The 18,515-nt window shown below is 44.9% G+C and overlaps 1 protein-coding gene across 1 annotated transcript in view; it reads left to right on the top strand.

Moving 5' to 3' along the window:
• Window positions 1-18,515, top strand: part of LOC129383807 (uncharacterized) — a 145,591-nt gene that overhangs the window by 76,753 nt on the left and 50,323 nt on the right. The window lies entirely within an intron of this gene.

Below are 18,515 nucleotides of genomic sequence, written 5' to 3'. Positions count from 1 at the left end.
GGCCGTAGAGTTGCTTTGCATAAATCTTGTTTTAATGAACTTACTAATAAGTGAGCGTATAGTACAGAGTGATGTCGGCGAAAGTGGTGGCTGTATATGGGTGGCTCAGTTTTGGCTTGGTTGCGACGTTCACGAAAAAAAAGCGCTTCTTATTACAAGCGGTCCTTGTTGATTAGCATGAATATTCAGGTAAACATTGTTTAATCGAAAGAAATTCATACGCAAAGTTCGTAAAAAAAAGCACTTCTTAAAAGCGGTCCTTGTTTATTAACATGAAGAGTCAGGTAAACATTGGCTAATCGACAGAAATTCACCAGCTTCTTCCTTGAAATGTGCAAACGGAATGTTCACTTTTCCGCTTGCTTCACGGCTCACTCCCTTGCTGGGTTCTCCTTTTTGCATATGGTAATACAACTTTAGGCTTAAGACGGCTCGTTCCGAATTCACAAAGAGGGGAGTGCATGAAAAAAAAATTCTGACCAAGTGAGACCTACAAAAGGAACTGTGCCATACCTCATCGTACCTGACCCTTCTTCACCTGCTTTTTTTGTGCACTCAGAGGTCTGTGCTTAGCAACTGGAGATGCTTAACTAAGCATCTACTAGTAGATGCTTAGTAGCAGATGCTTAGGAGCACCAGTAAATGCTTAACTAAGCATCTACTAGTACTCCACTGTAGGTGCGCATTTTTTGATGCGGCATAGCAATATACTTCGTCATGAAAATAGGTCACACATGACTTTAGGTAGCTCGAAGCGATAGCCTTTCACCACCGTGTGCTTCCCTGTGAGGCAATTGTTTGGCCTGTGTGGCCTTGCATTGTAATGCTTCAGTAATAAACCTCTGAACCTTTGTACAAGTCTTTCAAGTGTTTCGCTTAACCTTTTCCTGCATTACACAGAGGCACCAGGAGAAGCCCATTGTTCCTGCGCTACTCTATGGAAAATGTCCACCCAAGCTACAGAAAACACGTGGTACCGTGGCTTCCTAAAATATTAACTGCGAAGTACGAACTCAACTTGGTAAATTGGCGAGCTTTTCTGTTCTATATGTCCAAATGGCCGCACGAGCCATTGCCATTTACGTTTCATTGGAAACAGACGCCAGCAATGCCCTACAGTCTTCAAAAGGAGAAGTAGAAGAAGTCGAAGAAGTGGAAGAATGGAACGCTAGGTTAATTTAGCAGCGGAAGGCGCGATAACCCACTTCGTTTGAATTAGTGCACGGAAGTAAAAATGCCTACAGTGAAAGAAGCGACTCTCCTAACTCAACAGCGTGCTATTCAAAATAGACAGAGCGAGAGCTCATTTAACGACACGGACCGGTGAATCTGAACAGGGCACAGCGAGCCCCCAACGAATGTGAGCTCACGACTCAAGCTTTGTTAGGGGACGGTTAGTATTTAATACAGCGAACTCTTTGATGTCGCTGCGCTGTTTCTCATTTTGCTTCACTTTCGCTTCGTAGTATGTAGCCCCGTGCGACACCAGAGGCTTGCGGAAGAGTTCAGATGAAAATTTGGAAAAAGGAAAGTAGAACCGTATAGATGAGCCAATAAATAAAAAAAAAGGGGGGGGGGGGGGCAAGAGAAGACCAGTGCAGAGTATAAAGGCTGGTGCGTGGCTGGTTGAAACGAGCTGCTCTATTGTCACCCAGGAACAAGAAACGGCGTTTAATATTGTTTCGTTGTGCCGTGGTTAATGCATTTAAAAAAAATATTTCAAAAATTTTATTTGGAAGGGAAGCTTTATCTCGGCGCGCCGCCGATTCCTCTCCGAAGCTGTAACGTTCTTATAAGGTAACCGCTCAACCACGTTTCATGAAATCTGTTGCACCCCCACTCCCACACACACTAACACGAGCACAATAAAAGCTTGATTATGGTTAGATAGTGATTCGCAGGCCCTTTGTTAGATTGCGCTGTTTAATGCCATCAGTAAATATTACTAGGAGTTAGAGCGCGAGGCCGACTCGAGCTGCACGCTGTAATATATTGTTTAGCCTGCAGCACTCCTGCGCTTCATACTTCACTAATAGTGTGCTCAATCGCCAGTAAAGTGGTTTGACTTACTTAGCTTCGCAGCCATTGTAGCTTATGTTTCTGTCCACTGTCCATGGTATGAAATGCAGGTTTCTGTTATTCTGAGCCCCAGTGGAATAAAGGAAACGGGGAAAAGATACACTGTTCTCACTTCGGTTGCAGGACATCACTAAAAGCGCATATTTAGCCACAGGCGTGTATACTCAGTATGAAAGTTGTTGGAACTTCAGAGCTACAACGTGAAAAATGACAAGAAGGAAAAACGACGCATCCACATAGCTTTATTCTTCTGCGTCCATTCTCGCTTGGGTCGTGCCTGTCTTCTCAGCCCTGTACTCAAGTCTAGTTTCTTGCGTTCGGGGATAAATGTGCGAGCGATTGCATGTCGTTCCCCTCGGGGTCGCTAGAGCATAAGAGAGAGAGAGAGAGAGAGAAGGGAAGACAGAAAGGCAGGGAGGTTAACTAGACTGAGTCCAGTTTGCTACCCTACACGTGGGGAGGGGAATGGGGAGTGAAAGAGGGAGAGAGAGAACTTAGATATAGGATGTCTACAGTCTGGCACTCAAGTCTGTTTCCCTCAGGTAGCGAAAAAGCGCTCGAACTGCTTTCTGGGCCATTGAACTATGAGGCCAGGCCCCCAAGATCTTCGCTTCCGTAAATGGCCTGTCATCCAGTCTATTTAAGGCACACTGGAGAGTCTCGCGTTGATTATCGAAGCGAGAACAGTGGCACAGAAGGTGACTGATGGTCTCTTCACACTTGCACTTCGCGCACATTGGTGAATCCGCCATTCCAATACGATAGCTGTAGGAGTTGGTGAATGCTACTCCTACCCACAGCCGACACAGCAGTGTTGCGTCACGTCGTGGAAGGTTCGCTGGTAATGTAAGTTTCAGTGATGGGTCGAGGCTGTGTAAACGACACTTAGAGTTCTGAGGTGTATGCCAGCAACCTAACGTGATTGTACGAGCGAGATTGCGAAGCTCTCTTGCAGCGTCGACTCTGGATAAAGGTATAAGGAGTGTCGGTGAGCCAGCCTGGGCACGTCGGGCAGCGTCATCGGCGAGGTGATTACCAACGATGCCACAATGTCCCGGCAGCCACTGAAATATGATGTTATGTCCTCTTTCAGAAGCGCAATGGCAGGTTTCGTGGATTTGTGACACCAGCTGTTCATAATTGCCACGTCGTAAACTTCTCAAGCTCTGGAGGGCTGCTTTCGAGTCACAAAATATTGCCCATTTGTTGGGCGGTTCTTTTTCAATGTATTCGACAGCAGCGCGAAGAGCGGCCAGTTCAGAGCCTGTAGATGTCGTTACGTGTGATGTCGTAAACTTGATGACGACCGATTGAGATGGTAGAACAACTGCGCCCGTAGAATTTTCCGAGACGGAACCATCCGTGTAAACATGAATTCGGTTAGAGTATGAACAATGCAGAAGTTCCAGTGTGATCTGCTTGAGAGCCGCGGTGGTCAGGCTAGCTTTCTTCACTATTCCTGGAACAGCAAGGTACACAGGAGGCTTCTTCAAGCACCACATAGGGGATGGCGTTCTTGTTGCGGGTGAGTGCCTCAAAGACAAAGAGTGCCGGTTAGCCGCAATTGATCTGGAGAACGCTGCCCTGGGTCTTTTCTCAGGCAATCGAGCGAGATGGTGGTCAGGGACTCGGGATATATGGCGAACATGCACCCGGAGCGCGTCGATATCTATATAGGTCCTTATTGGGTGGTCTCTCGCGGTGGCAATTGTTGCCACGGTTGAAGCATTTCGAGGTAGCCCCAGACATGTTCGAAGGGCTTGGCCTTGAATGCTCTGTAGGACATGGATGTTAGTTTTGTTAGTATTGGACAGCACTGGTGTGCTGTATCGCAAGTATCCCAGGAAGAGCGTCCTGTATAGTTGAAGCATAGATGCCACGGATGTGCCCCACGTTTTACCGGCGAGAAACCTTAGTATGTGGGAGATAGAAGTAAGCCTCTTCTTCAAATATGTGATGTGGGGGCTCCATGAAAGGTACTAGAGCATAAAATGCCCGAAGCTCCGTTGACCTCCACTCTGCCGACCACACGCTGAAACGTTCAAAAATGCGCCGCGTGGTGGTGTTGCTGTCGTGACTGTGTATGTATAAATAAAATCCCACGCTCGCTCGATATACCTTCTGCTGCCGGCATCTCATTAGGCCTCTTCTCACAAAGCCGACCTGTTTGAAAGACACGACGTCCGAGTTGATGGCTCCTCTTCTTTCTTTCTTTCTTTCTTTCTTTCTTTCTTTCTTTCTTTCTTTCTTTCCTTCTTTCTTTCTTTCTTTCTTTCTTTCTTTCTATTCCATCGATGTGTTGCTTGTTTGCCGTCTTTCTTGCTTTTTCGTTTACCGATACTCTGTGGAGCTTTTCTTTCTCCCTTCTCGTCTTCATGCTCTGCTTCCTTCATTTATTATTTCATGATTCCTTCCTCCTTTCTCTACTTTCGTCATCTCATCAGCATCTTTGTTTGTTTGCTTGTGTTTGTCGTTTTATTTCGCTGTGCCCTTCGTTCTTTGTTGTTGTTTTGCTTCCTTGTTTTTTGTTTGATATTGCTCTCGTTGGAACTCACGAGAAGAACCGTTTAAACGCCAAAGTTACTGGTGAGCGGACGTTCAAGGACGCACCAGAACTGTCTGGCACCCAAGCGAATACGGAAGAAAAAGAAAGAGAGAAAGAAAGACAAATGAAAAGCAACGGGACAGAGAAAATGAGAGAGAGAAAAAGAAGGAAAGAGCGACAGGAATACGCTCCCTTCCTAACCGCCCACCTTAGCGGTTTTCTGTCCGTCTTTTGTTTTCTTCTTTCCTTTTCTCTTCTGTGGTTATTTTTTTGAGGGATTCGGTCTCATTTTTGTCAGGAGCGGATGGAGACATTTGCGCAATCGCCGTACGTGCGTAAAGACGGGTTCATCGTCGACGAAGATGCCCCCCCCCCCCTTAGTTTCCTTTTCTTTGTCCGTTTTTCGCGAAGTGAGACAACTGTATTTATTTTTATTCTTACTTGTTTTTCTTGGACACCTCGCGAGCTTTTCCACTTCGCAGCTGTTTTCTTTAGGATGGAAGGCAGTTCTCGATACTCTGCATGGAAAAGAAGAACCGGGGAAAAAAAAAAAAAAAACGTTTGCTGCATTTATAGAGATTCTTCACCTATTATGTTTTCGACCGGTGTCAAACGGGATTTCTTTGGCTACTTGATTGATTTGGAGGTGCAGGAACGGAGAAGAAACCCTTGCGAAGTGTCGGAAACATTCCCAAATTTCTGTTTTTTAAATTTTTATTTGTGTTCGTTGAAAAAGGAAGCTATACTGCTGAATGCAATTACGGACCCCGGGAGGACGATTGCTTCACAGCCCTATAGACAAAAAGCCGCTGGAAGCGGCGTCATTATTCAAGCGGAGGGTGGTTATTTTTGCGCACCGTTTTGAGAAACTTCGCCGTCGTAGCGAGATTTTATTGATTTACAGTTAAGGATAGTTCGAAGCAGTCTTGTAACCATGTGGATGTGGATTTAGTACAACGGCGTGATTGTGAAAGGCGGTATTTGACACGTCATCCAGCGCCACCTGATCGTAGGGCATTAAGCCTGAAAGACAGGATACGTCCATGGTCAACATATACATTATGAAGGAAAGCGCTAGTGACACTCCAGAGATTTTCGAAATGGACGAATTAGATATTGTAATCATGATTGTTGGAACAATACTAATAAGTGTTGGAAATATTTGGTAAATAATACTTGTTTGACGAATAATTGCTCGAAATAAATTATCCCAATTTCTGTGATTCAATGTTAAAGTTCGTTTTATTTTGCCCTATTTTGAGTTCCCTCTTCCTTCCTGATTTGTGTGCCTTTATGTGGCAGCTTTGGTGAGCTGCGTTTGGTGCATTTGTGTGACCGGACCTCCCGTTTGACTTCCTTCGTCCTGGTGACGTTTCCTTCGTTCTTTGCCGGCAGTACCCATGGGAGAAGGCGCAGTACCCGTAGCAAAGTAAAGGCGCCAACATTTCCTAAATATTGTGCGTTATAGATACATGGCGCATAACGTTCCAAAGCCATACTGGGGCTATGGAGATGACGTAGTTAAGGGCTCTAAATAAATTTTCATTGCCTGGGTTTTCTCTAAGGAGCGCTCATGTCCAACTGCAAAAGTCTTCATGAATTAGGCGCCCGTCAGAATGCTCGTTGTTGCGGCAACGCGAGGTAGACGGAGACAGAGCTGCTAAAAAACAAGAGGCATTCAGGAAAAGCTGCTCGTTTATCAATTTAAGGTTTCCCTCGGTGAAGCAAAGAATTAAAAAAACACATCCGCACACAGGTGGGTGCTTTGTAATGAAGCGACGCTTTCATTGCATTCTCCGTTGCATAGGATAAAAATAAACAGATTTTTACGCTCGTCACTTTTTAAACGGCATCTATTTAGCAGTCTCTATAAAGCTTCGCATCGATTCCAGCACGTGCTTTGGATTCGCATAATTCATGTATACTTTTCTACAGTGCTCTCACCTCTCCATCGTTAGCCCAGCGAGTACTCTGCTGTTGTACGCCTCTTTTTCGGTGTGTCGGCGAGCCCTTCGTCAATTCACAATAATAAGCACGAACCCAACTCGCCTGAGTCAACAGCGCATTCGAAACGAAAAAAAAAAAACGCGTTCACTATGACGACGGCAATCGAAACCTTAACCTAGTCCTCAGCGGGAGATAATCATAGCCACTACGCCACCTCCACGGGCTTGGCTTGGTTTGGCGCCTGCGGACATGGCTCAACCCACTAAGAGGGATCGGCCACAGGTGGGCGTAGAAAGAACCACTGAGCTGCAAGTGACAGTAGAATACTGTCATGCTTAGCTAGCCGGCGCCTTTTGACCCGTCGTTCAAACTTTCAACGACCAACGACAGGAGCTCGCCTACGCGCTTATGCTGCGAGTGTTGTTTCTTCTGGGCACAAGCTCGGGCTCAATTGACAGTTAGACGTCACTCAAAAAGTTTCGGCGCTGTCTGGTTCTCCACCGTCACTACAACGTGACAACATACTCCTAGACCCACTGGAACGTAGGTGTTTTTATTGATGGAGTTAAGCCTAACGGCGGCTGCACTATCCCTTCTAGTGCTTACGCACTACAGTATATGGCGGTAAGCTCACGGTACGGCGATGTCGTTGTGAAGAACACAGGGAAGAAAACGTGAGCCCTATGGGGAAAGAATGCTCCGCCAAGCTGTCTCGAGAGACGCTTGCGATGGGCACTTTATGTCTAGACAAAAGCAACGGAGGGCGGAATGGACTACTCGAGCGCCATAAAGGACGTTTCCTGAATATTGTTTCGAGTGCTTTGCAGCCGTCAGCGGAAGGGTTACAATGTTGCTATAAGGCATTTGTTGTGTGCGCATGCATTGTTCGTTTCTCGTTTTTCCTTGGTCTGCGTTGAGAGGAGCGCCGTAACGTATTTGAAGCAAGGCATTTTTGGGTTATGCAATGTCGAGAAGAAACAAAGAAGGAAGAGCAGGTTTTGAGCTTTTCTGAGTGGTCTGCATCCAGCTGTTGTTAGTCATTCACTGTTTTTTCCACAGTTGAAGGTTGCATTGAGCAATAAATAAAGCGAACTGTATTTTGGCCATTGCAAACTTTTGCTGAGGAAACAAAAGTTGCAGTGTGGATAAGAAAGCCTAGAAAATGTTTTTTTTTTTATGCGGCTTCTGAGCAATGAAGGTTTAAAAACGGAACACGGACTACCGTTCTTTTTTTTTCGTTGAGACGCTGTTCACACTTTTTTAAAGGTAGGACACGCGAACGTGTCTTTGTGCAATTATCTCAGGCATAGGAGAGGGCCTTTTCTAAAAAAATATAAAATGGCGTTTGATGAATTCATAAAATGTGACATTTTTCGGTGTGTGTTTCGCTTTTGTTTACTTAATGAACATAAAGCAGGAGCTGTTGCTAATCATGGTACACAGAATAATGTAAAATCGGGGCATGGCATGGCGCATGCTGCATAGTTTATGCATGGTGAATGATGCATGATGCATAGGCTAATATATATATAATGCTGGCGGCGTTGCTGGTCATGGTGTGCAACTTATTGCGAATTTCGTAAAACATCGTCGACGTCTCGTATAAATATTGGCACCTTATATACTGATGCCTTCTAATATCTCTTTCTTTAATAGCAGTTTTTATGCTGTCTAGGCATTCACAAAAACCAATGTTGTTTCGTGGTATTTCATTTCCTTCCTCATTCAATTCCTCCGGCGCAACGAGTCATTGTACCGCTAATAGGTTGAGCAGGAACATTATGAGTTAGCTTGATGATCTCTTATTTTCTTTTTCGCATTCTGACTGACAGATAATGTATACGGATCCGGAAATACAATAATAGTATAGAAATATATACACAGACAAACAAAAACATGCATATCTAATGACCCATATTTATAGGATCCACTGCAATAGTCAGTGTCGAGAAAAAAATAAAACTATGCCAATACGTATCCACGCCCTCAAAAATCGCAGTGAGAGGTACTAGTGCTGCCCATTAAACAAACACAACTGCAAAAGATTGAGCCGTTGCTTAAAAGGCAGTAGAATTCAGCCGTGGCGCGGGTTCTGTAAGAGAGAGAGAGAGAGAGAGATGAAGAGGAAATGCAGGGAGGTTAACCAGATATCAGTCTCCGGTTTGCTACCCTACACCGGGGATGGGAGATAGGGGTTAGAAAGATGGCAGAGAGGAAAACGCAAGAAAAAAACAAGAGAATAACACAGACACATGGAGACACACAAATTTTAATTCAGATGTGTGTTCTAAATTCATCGAGAATGCAACTTCAAATCAAACGAAAACAGTACACTGCCGCTTCTGCACTTAGTACGGTCATACTAAGAGAGAGAGAGAGAGAAAACAAAAGACGTAAGCGCTCGAGCTGTTCTGTTCACGGATGTTTTTCTTGCGCCGGTGAAATTCCGACAACCCCAGGAGCGGTGACCGTGTTTACGGAAGCAGTAGCCGGGCTTTTGTTTTCCACACAGCGATAAGCTGTTTCCTCACTCGAATGGCCTTGTTTATCGGTGCCCTCAGTGCCACTGGGTGAATTGTGAGCCGATGAAAGGGAGAAAGCGGACAGCTGTCGTTCGGGTGCAGAACAAAGCCTCTGCAAACTTGTGCCAGGGCAGAACAAACAGGGGCTGGCAGAACACGAAGTAGGTCAGTCCACGGGGGCGATCTATCACTGTCCTGAGAATACTGCAGTCCACGAACGTGTGTCTGCACTTCCACGGCCCGATGCACATTAACTGAGAATAAAGAGAAAAAGAAATGGCAGACAAAAAAAAAAAGAGAGAGGAAATCTCGAGTTTCCGAGGCACAAAACAAGGCACGTGGCCTCGAACAACCTGACCAGATGCTCAAGGGTCGGATTGGAACAAATCGAGAAAAGAATGTGCGGCAAGATTGGCTGTGTTGAAGCGCGGCCTCAGAGATCGGCAGTGCGTTGTTCGGAGCGCAGAGCTTCGTACGAAGAATGCTGGAGGCGAATTTGGTGCTAGTGTCTTTCTGACAAGGAACACAGTTTCTCACGAAATTTAGTAAGGAGAGCTCCGGCGTTCTGATTGTTCAGTTACCACGCGAACGTTCGTCGTGCTTCGCAGATTCTTGTGGCGTTACTTATTATGGTTTATCTTTCTGAATCTCCAAGCCCCGATCGTTTTCTAATCATAGAAAAGTAGTAAGACTTTGCGTACATTCGTAATCACTGCAAATTGTGACATGTGTAACTGAATATTTTGTTTAAACAAGTCAGCTTGCAAAGACACGAAGTCGTTTGAAGTCAGAAATACAAAATTTAGGCAAATTCAAGCATTAACCACCCTTTCTATGCTGGATGAACCACCATGCTTGCAGCCCCCTCGGACACTTCCGCGAGAGCTCCCTTTGGTGACTTTGATTGAAAGCTATGTGATAATGAGCTGTATATGGACTTGCCTATGGTTTGGTTTGTCTTAAATCACTTTAAGAATTCTTTCAATGCAATTTCTGAAGCTTAGTTTATTTTATTGTATGAATTTTCGCATTGTAAAATGAGTCTCATTTAGCTGCAACCTTCTACCATGAAATTATTTTCGAAACATACGAAAAATCGTGCAGAACGAAAAAAATGAGAGGAGAAAGTTACTTGCTGTTAAGAGGAAGCTTTAGCTCGGGCCCAACTCCGACGCGGCCTATTCAAATACATGTAAAAACGCAAAAACGTTTTTCTGAGATAACCCCTGGACCGATTTTAATGAAATTCGTTGCATTTGAGAGAGAAAGTTAAATTCTAGTGACTGTTGGAAGCGGAATTTTGATTTAGGGCGTGAATATTGTTAAAAGGATTTTCTAAAATAGAGACGTTTGAAAAAAATAGAAGCACGAAGTTTACAAGCTAATAGCTCTGCATCAAGAACAGATATCGTGATTCTGTAAACGGCATCCATTAGACCATTCAAAGCGGACAAATTTGATATGTCAGTTTACATCTTACGTGAATTTGTTACGTTGTTTACGAAGGTTCTGCAAAAGTTGTAATTACACATTGCTCCATTTTTTGAGGTTCATGTGTAACATATAAATTTTGTCCGCTTTAGATGTGCTATCAGGTACAATTCACAGAATTGCGATATCATTTTTTCTTGCTGAGTTACGGAGTTGTAAACTCGATAGTTTCGTTTTCTGAAAATTTGCGATTTTTGCCAAATTTTTATAAAAATTTGACAACCTAAATCGAAAATTCGAAACCAACAGTCACTAGATTTTAAACTTTTCTTTTAAATGCAGCAAACCCCGTCAAACTTGGTGCAATGGTTGCCGAGAAAAACGAATTCTCCTTTTACATGTATTTACATAGGAGCACCCGAGCTAAAGCTTCCTCTTAATGTTGTTAGGAAGACGTAATCTAGATCCACCTATATGTGTACTCAGTAGGGTCTTTATTTATTTATACGTTGCGAGTTACCCAATGAAATGAATTATTTGGTGAATGGAAGATAATTTACCAGCTGTAACTAAACGCCGTGAGTTTAACACGCTGCATTATTGAACCACAAGGAGCAGTACCAGAAGCGGCAACGATATTTGCCATCGAATGCGTTGCTAACCGCAAGGATATCCGCGTAGTGAATGACTGCAGCGCCATATTTCTCTCTAGTACTGTAGGTAATAAACTTTGCACTACGATGCATTCGTGTGTCTAAGATAACGTGTGAACCTGGGCGGTCGTGCATATTTCAAAGCTATTGTCTTGGAATACGTGGGTATTGTGTGCGCTCGCTCGCTGTCCGTCCGTCCATCCATCCGACAGACAGGCAACGCTGTCTGTCTGTCTGTCTGTCCGTCCGTCCGACAGACAGACAGCGCTGTCTGTCTGTCTGTCTGTCTGTCTGTCTGTCTGTCTGTCTGTCTGTCTGTCTGTCTGTCTGTCTGTCTGTCTGTCGGTCTGTCGGTCTGTCGGTCTGTCGGTCTGTCGGTCTGTCGGTCTGTCTGTCGGTCTGTCGGTCTTATCTAACACCTTTAGCAGGTGCTGGCTGCTGTTCTTCCCATCTTACGGTTGTTTAATTACAGCGCTTTAATTCATCTTGGAATATATAAATGAGCATGTATGCCACAGGGCAAGCTTTACGAGCGAAAATAAAAGCACTTCACACCCACAAAAGGAAAAAAAGCTCAGCATCTCGTCTATGAACAAGTTCGTTCTTCACCTGAAGTTTATATAAAAATATATTCAGGAAAAGTTGGCGTACGTCAATGCCATAAACATAGCCAAAGCAGCAAGAAATACTAGCCTGTGTCAGCGTGATGAAAAATAGAAAAGAACAGACATCAAATATTTACGCAGTTTTCCATACCCATCTCAAAGCTAAGACACGAATCGCCCAGCCATGTCCTGACATCCTGATATTTTGGGCAGTTACTTTTTTTCCAAGTTTCCGGTTATTGCGCTTGTTAAGAATCAAAGAAAAAAAATGAGATCTTGCCGCAGAGAAGGAATGAAAGCTAAAGAATTTAAACGATGCCACTGCTTTAACGCAAACCGGCTGCACTATGCTCGTTTCCCGCAAACTCAACAGGAAACACCAAAAGAATAAAAGATAACTTCTGTCCCCAAAACCATGCACGGAGTGCCATAAATACACGTATAAAGGAACAACATAGGCATAAAAAGAAACTTATACATGGTATATGTAACCGAGCGTAGAACGTTCATGTTTTCTAAAAGTTACCGCAACTGAAGCTCTTTAGTACAAACAAAAACAGTAAAAAGCACGGGATGATGTACGGCACGAACCATTTAGAGCTGTCGGCCGGGTAACAAAACTAAGCAAGTTGCGTATAAAACGAGAGAAAAAAACCTAGTTGCCTCGATTTTTCAGGGCGAACTGCGCAAACGGTGGCAGCGTACACCAGCAGTCCCGGTAATCTGGGAGATAAAACAGGGACTCGGAATAAGCCTAGAAAGAGGCAGGATGCCCGAGAACAGGGCTGTTGGCTCGTGTTATGTTTACACACCGAGAGAATGGAACCTAGCATAAACAAAGCAGCTGGGGTTCATCTTCCGGAATCATTCTCGGGCTCTATCACAACGGAAGCAGCGTCGCAAGAGGTGAGCGAGCGGGAAGGATAAACATCTTCGTGGATAAAACAATGCATCAGCAGGAGAGAAACAGACAGAGACATCAAGGAAAGGAAAGGCCAGGAATTAACAAGAATAAAATCCGGTTTGCTACCCTACTCTAGCTACTAGGCGGACCTAGAAGTTAAGAAGGAAATAGTGAGAGAGAAAATAAACAGACCGCGCACACAATCGATGCGATACAGGACCTCAGTTAGCGTTTGTCAGTGTTTGAGTTAGATTTTATATTTAGAGTCGAATGCGGTCGTATGGGGGTTTGTTACCCTTCATTTTCTCAAACAAAAGCCGGAGGTCAGAGAACAGTGATCAACACGAAACTGCAGAGATCTAAAGAACGTGTTTTCTTTGTTCAGTGCTGTGCCCGCATGAGTTATGTTTGTTGTGTTTGAGTACCGGTTTTGTGTTATGGCTATTCAGCCACCGTATATTTTCGTTTATGAAGTCTACGAGCATGTTTGGATGTCGCTCATGTCTTACGAACTCTGTGCGCGATTGTCCTAATGTGACGTGGTGACTGCGTCAGGACTATGCTCCTGGAGCCCATGCCTGTGGTGACATTCTAATTATGTGTTGATGATTTGTGCCAGAACGTGTGCAGTGCTCCTCATTTCCTTCTTGTTTTGCACTTCCTTTTTTAACCTCATTAGCGCTTGTCACTTTGGAATATAAAGTCTTAAATAAGCCCACCTTCTCCTTTTTCTTCACTTAATAATAAAAAGGGGAAAACGTCCAGCGGTAGAACAGCAGCGCCGAAAGCGGCCTTGGCGCCATCCTGCGCCAAAGTGGCGTTCTAGCGGGAAATTGTGCCGAGCCTGCGCCAAAGCATGTATCAGAGCGCTTCCCTCCTTCAGTCGATGCTTTGCAGCTAGCAAAACTGAAATCAAAACCAACAGCACGCTATCGTGATCATCGTAGAAGGAAGCAGAGACCCGTCCATAGAGTTTCTCACTATCTAGGGAGAAACTCTATGGGGCCCGTCGAAGCCGTTCGGTTTGCCATTTGTACATTGTTCTCCGACGGTATAGCAGAATGTAGTGCGCTGTACAGTCCTGCTGGTGCTTTGTCTCGGTTTTCACCGAACCTGCGTGGTACCATAAAATTTGCCGTAGGAGGATGTCACATTCTATAGCCTTTTCGATGTTTATGGGTGACTGCGGGGCTTCGTAAAAGAGCCGCTGCGATCAGAATCGTACATGGCGCATAGGTACAAATGGTATCAGCGAATGAGAGGTCGACTGTGGTAGACGGCGAGAGCTGCCACTTCGATGGATGACGGCATGGTTGCTGACGGAAAAGTTTTACGTCGAGCTTAGGGGTCGATGCGCTATTTCGGTGAAATAGTCGCCTATACACAAACGCAAAACACTGTTTGCCTCTCGCGCATTCGCAGTGGTGCTTGCGCTATTATGTTTTTTTCTTGCGGTCGCTAAACCTTTTGCGGCCCCTTTTCGTAAACTCCTTATGTGCATGGCATGACATGAGCATGATCAGTGCAAGCGCGGGCTGAGCGGTCTTGCGGTGAGCCTTTACGCACAAGCAGTGACTGTCGCGCTGTGTTGCACCCTGGGTTAATAAAAACGCGTTCGTTGACGATCTGTCTGTGGTGCCTTTTCTGCGCCGTATCGACGAACCCGGCCCTAGCGCGCTTTGTGCGTCGCGATATCGAGGAGCGTCGCATCCTTTCTTGACCGTGCTTGCAGGGTAATCCTCCCGTAAACCCGTCACCAGAACATATCGACTATGTCAGTTAAAATTTGCATGGTATATGGTAAGCACACCTGCATTAAACCTGGCGCCAAAAGTGCTTGCTGCTGCGCCAAATCGACTTTTTGCTTGCGCCAGGACCTGCGTTGAAAGGTGAAATGGCCGTTCCACCACTGAACGTCGGTAGTAAAGCACACGCATTAGGGCACCCCTGTGTGGCGGCGTGGAACCATTGCTTTATTATTGCCTGTTTATTCTGGCATCCATATAGGTCCTATGACATAGTTATTCTTTTACAAAACTAAATTTGCTTTTATTTAGCCGGACAGGGGTTGTTTATTGGCGGGAATATGAAGACCGAACTCCGCGCCGAGCGCTGGTGCGTTGCTGTGACGTCACGCGTATCAAAGCGTTTGCGCTAGTTGATGGTCGTTTTAGGTCTGAAGCAGTTTTCACAAATTGCCGAGTTCAGTCTTCTATTCCTTTCTTGCCATCTATCCATTGTTTAGCGATTAAATTGTGACCTACTCCCGAGTAGACACAGCCCGGAATCTCACGATGTCATAAATACCACTAAAAGCTGTAGCGCTATTCGGTACAACAACGACAACGACTGCAGCAACAGCAACCAACCCGAAGTCGAATAAACGAGAACAAGAAGTAGATGCAAGAAGAACAGAAGAAGAAACAACAGCAAAAGAACAAGAACAGAACGCAAGAGGAAACAACAAAAGGAACAACACCCAACATTACAACTAGAAGACGTCGAACGAGAAAAAAAAAAGAACAAATGGCAACATTGGAAGAAGGCGAATGGAAATGAAAAAGAACAATACATATAGAACAGAAAAGAAACACGTTCAGTGCGTTTCTGCAGTCCCATAAGAAGAGCTCTCTCTTCTACGTGCGTGTTCCCCGCCTAAACAAGCCTTGATTCGACATGCCCACTCGTGAGAGCAGGGAAATGGAAACAGATGAGCGCGCATTTTTAAATCCTACTCGTTTTTCGCATCGTCTCTTGCCTGTTGAGCAGCCGCCGCCTTCGGGGTGTGAGTTATCTCTGTCGCTTGTTCGTTTTTTTTCTTCACCCGTTTGATAGTTTGCTTTCGTGTCTGCACCGAATTTCGCGTTCGGTTGCCGACGGGCTCCCAAGCATGGGATAATTTTTCTCAATCTTTTTGCGATTGTCCGTCATTCCATATGCGCCTGTAGCTGCCGCAGCTCGTTCTTCTGGGAATTCGCAACGTACATTCATCTTATTTAAGACGATGGATGCTCGCATTCAAAATTGCTTATGTTTTGCGTAGGAATTCTTGATTTTTTCGAAATGGATGACTGCTTTCTGTCTTCTTGAAGTTGGCTTTGACATTACGCTTGAGTTATTATTATTTTTTTTGCATTCCCCTAGGGTGCACAAGAAGATGTACATTTATAAAATAACTACGAAACAGTCATAGTGACTTCGGGCGGATCCGATGCGCTGCAGCATACTTATTTTTGTTCGTGCGTCGTTATTTGCTTGAAATCTGCTCTAAACCACTGCCTAAGATTTGAATATAAGCTCTGGAACGTTTAAGTTTGCGTTTTCTTGTGACTGGCTTAGGCGTCGATTATGTGAATTATTTGAGGCAACAGAAAAGCTCACGGCTAGACAGTTGCTTAGTGGCGATGTATGGCTTACGTGGCGAATGCCAAGGCAGAACAACCTTCCATGAAGACTCTGTTCTTTCACGCTTTTAAACGTACACCCCCCCCTCCCCACCACCTTTCCTGCAACACCCTATAAAAATGAGAAGTAAAAGAAGAGGAAAATGCTATAGAAACGTACATTTTTCATAATATTGTCCATATCGCGAAAGGCTCCTTCAGTTATTTATTTAGCCTCGCGAAAACACTCTACTGGTACCCTATCTGATTGGACTGGACGATCACTTTAACACATAACCGTTCGTAAAAAGTGCCGAGAAACATAATTTAAAAAGTACGTGCACGGATCACATTCACATAAGTGAACAAACTGTTTGGTCTGCAGGAGCAACCTTTGCTTAACTGCTTGACCAAGTGCTTGGAACATATTAGAAGAACAATCCCCAAACCAATGCTTCCCTTTTGCGTAGTAGACATGCTCCGACAAAACTTTATTTTTACATATTATTTTACAAACTTCATTTTTACATAAAATTTTTTTTACATATCGAGTAACAGCCTACGCATGTACAACAATAGTAGTTTTAATGTTTACTGAACATAAATAACTAACACATTACGTTTTATTATGAAGAATGAGGCTTTTCGTTTTTTCTTTCTTTTGGATCCGTAATATGGGAGAAGCTTGGCAAATCAAGGTGCCGGTTATCCCAAAATCCTAGAATAATAAAAAGAAAAAAAGGGAATCATACAAAGCAGTGTCCATCTAAGGTTATGTCGAATCCTCTCTGGACATTCTCTTCTGCAAACCTTCGGGATGGGCTTCTTCAGGCGAGAGAAATTGATAAACGAAATAAGAACATAAAACAGCAAAGCTCTATATTGGTTTTGTAATGTGCCTTTCATCTAATTACCCATAGTTCATTAAAAAGCAACACATGATATTGAAACCAAGAAAACATACTCCTTTTTCACTGGATTAAGCTTTTAATTTCTCATATTTCCTTTCTTCATTTCTTCCTTTCTTTCTTTCTTTTTTTCTTTATTGAGCCACTAGGTTAGCGCGGTTTCTTTGTTGTAAATGCAAGAGTTCATTGTCTCTAGATGTTTTCGTAAGAAAGGCACAGTACACAGGGAGTCTCGTAATTATAGATCTCTTGCTTTTCATTTGTTTCTCTCTTTTTTTTTTTGCACTGATGAGTGCACTCGAGATTAACTGAGGTATACTGTTATCTCTCACGAACAGGCTCTATAATTCCTTCTCTATCTACTCCCTCGTGTAGTCTCGGCTTTTTTCCGCATTTTGTTCTTTATTAGTTTCAAGCGGGAGGATAAATGCTTCGCAGGGTGCTCCGCTGCGACTGCTACTTCCCGACCCATGCGCCTAATGAAGAAAGTAGTAGTTCCTCATTAGGCGCATGGCATAACTGCCGTGGGCTTCAAGTTAGCATCAGGTTCGTTTCGATCGTTTATGATTCATTCCTGCGAAGACGTCGAGATAAGAGTGCTCACGATGTTTATAATGGGACTCACTCTTAGCTTCAACCTAGTACGAGCCTTCTATGAATTAGGAATAGGGAGAGTCTGCCTAATGAGACGACAGGTTGGCCGGAGAACTATTTCTCTAACTGGCTATTGGAGCATTAAAAAGGAAAGTGGTAGACATAGGAGGGCCGGGCCCGTATTCACAGACATGCACACGCGCGCACACACACGCACGCACACACGGATGCACGCACAGACACGCGAACACACACGCGAACACACACGCGAACACACACACGCGAACACACACACGCGAACACACACACGCGAACACACACACGCGAACACACACACGCGAACACACACACGCGAACACACACACGCGAACACACACGCGAACACACACACGCGAACACACACACGCGCACACGCACGCACACGTACGCACGCACGCACACGCACGCACACGTACGCACGCACGCACACACACACGCATACGCACGCACACGCGCACACACATGCACGCACACGCGCACGCGCACACACACGCACACGCGCACACACGCACACACGCCCACACTCGCGCACACACGCCCACACTCGCGCACACACGCCCACACACGCACACGCGCACACACGCCCACACACGCACACGCGCACACACATGCACACACACACGTGCACACACATGCACACACACACGCGCACACACACGCGCACACACATGCCCACACACACGCGCACACACATGCACGCACACGCGCACGCGCACATACACACGCACACACACACGCACACGCACACACACACGCACACGCACAGACACACACGCACAGACACACACATGAAGCTCTTGCGCGTGAATTGTTTGACACCAGCAGGATATGTATCGCTGCATCAGTGTGTGGCGCTCTTCAACAAATATCATTGACAGCAACTTGGCTAACTGGATATGTAACGC

Source organism: Dermacentor andersoni, chromosome 9, assembly GCF_023375885.2.
Source record: "Dermacentor andersoni chromosome 9, qqDerAnde1_hic_scaffold, whole genome shotgun sequence".
Taxonomy (NCBI): domain Eukaryota; kingdom Metazoa; phylum Arthropoda; class Arachnida; order Ixodida; family Ixodidae; genus Dermacentor; species Dermacentor andersoni.
This window is presented reverse-complemented; position numbering and strand designations above follow the sequence as displayed.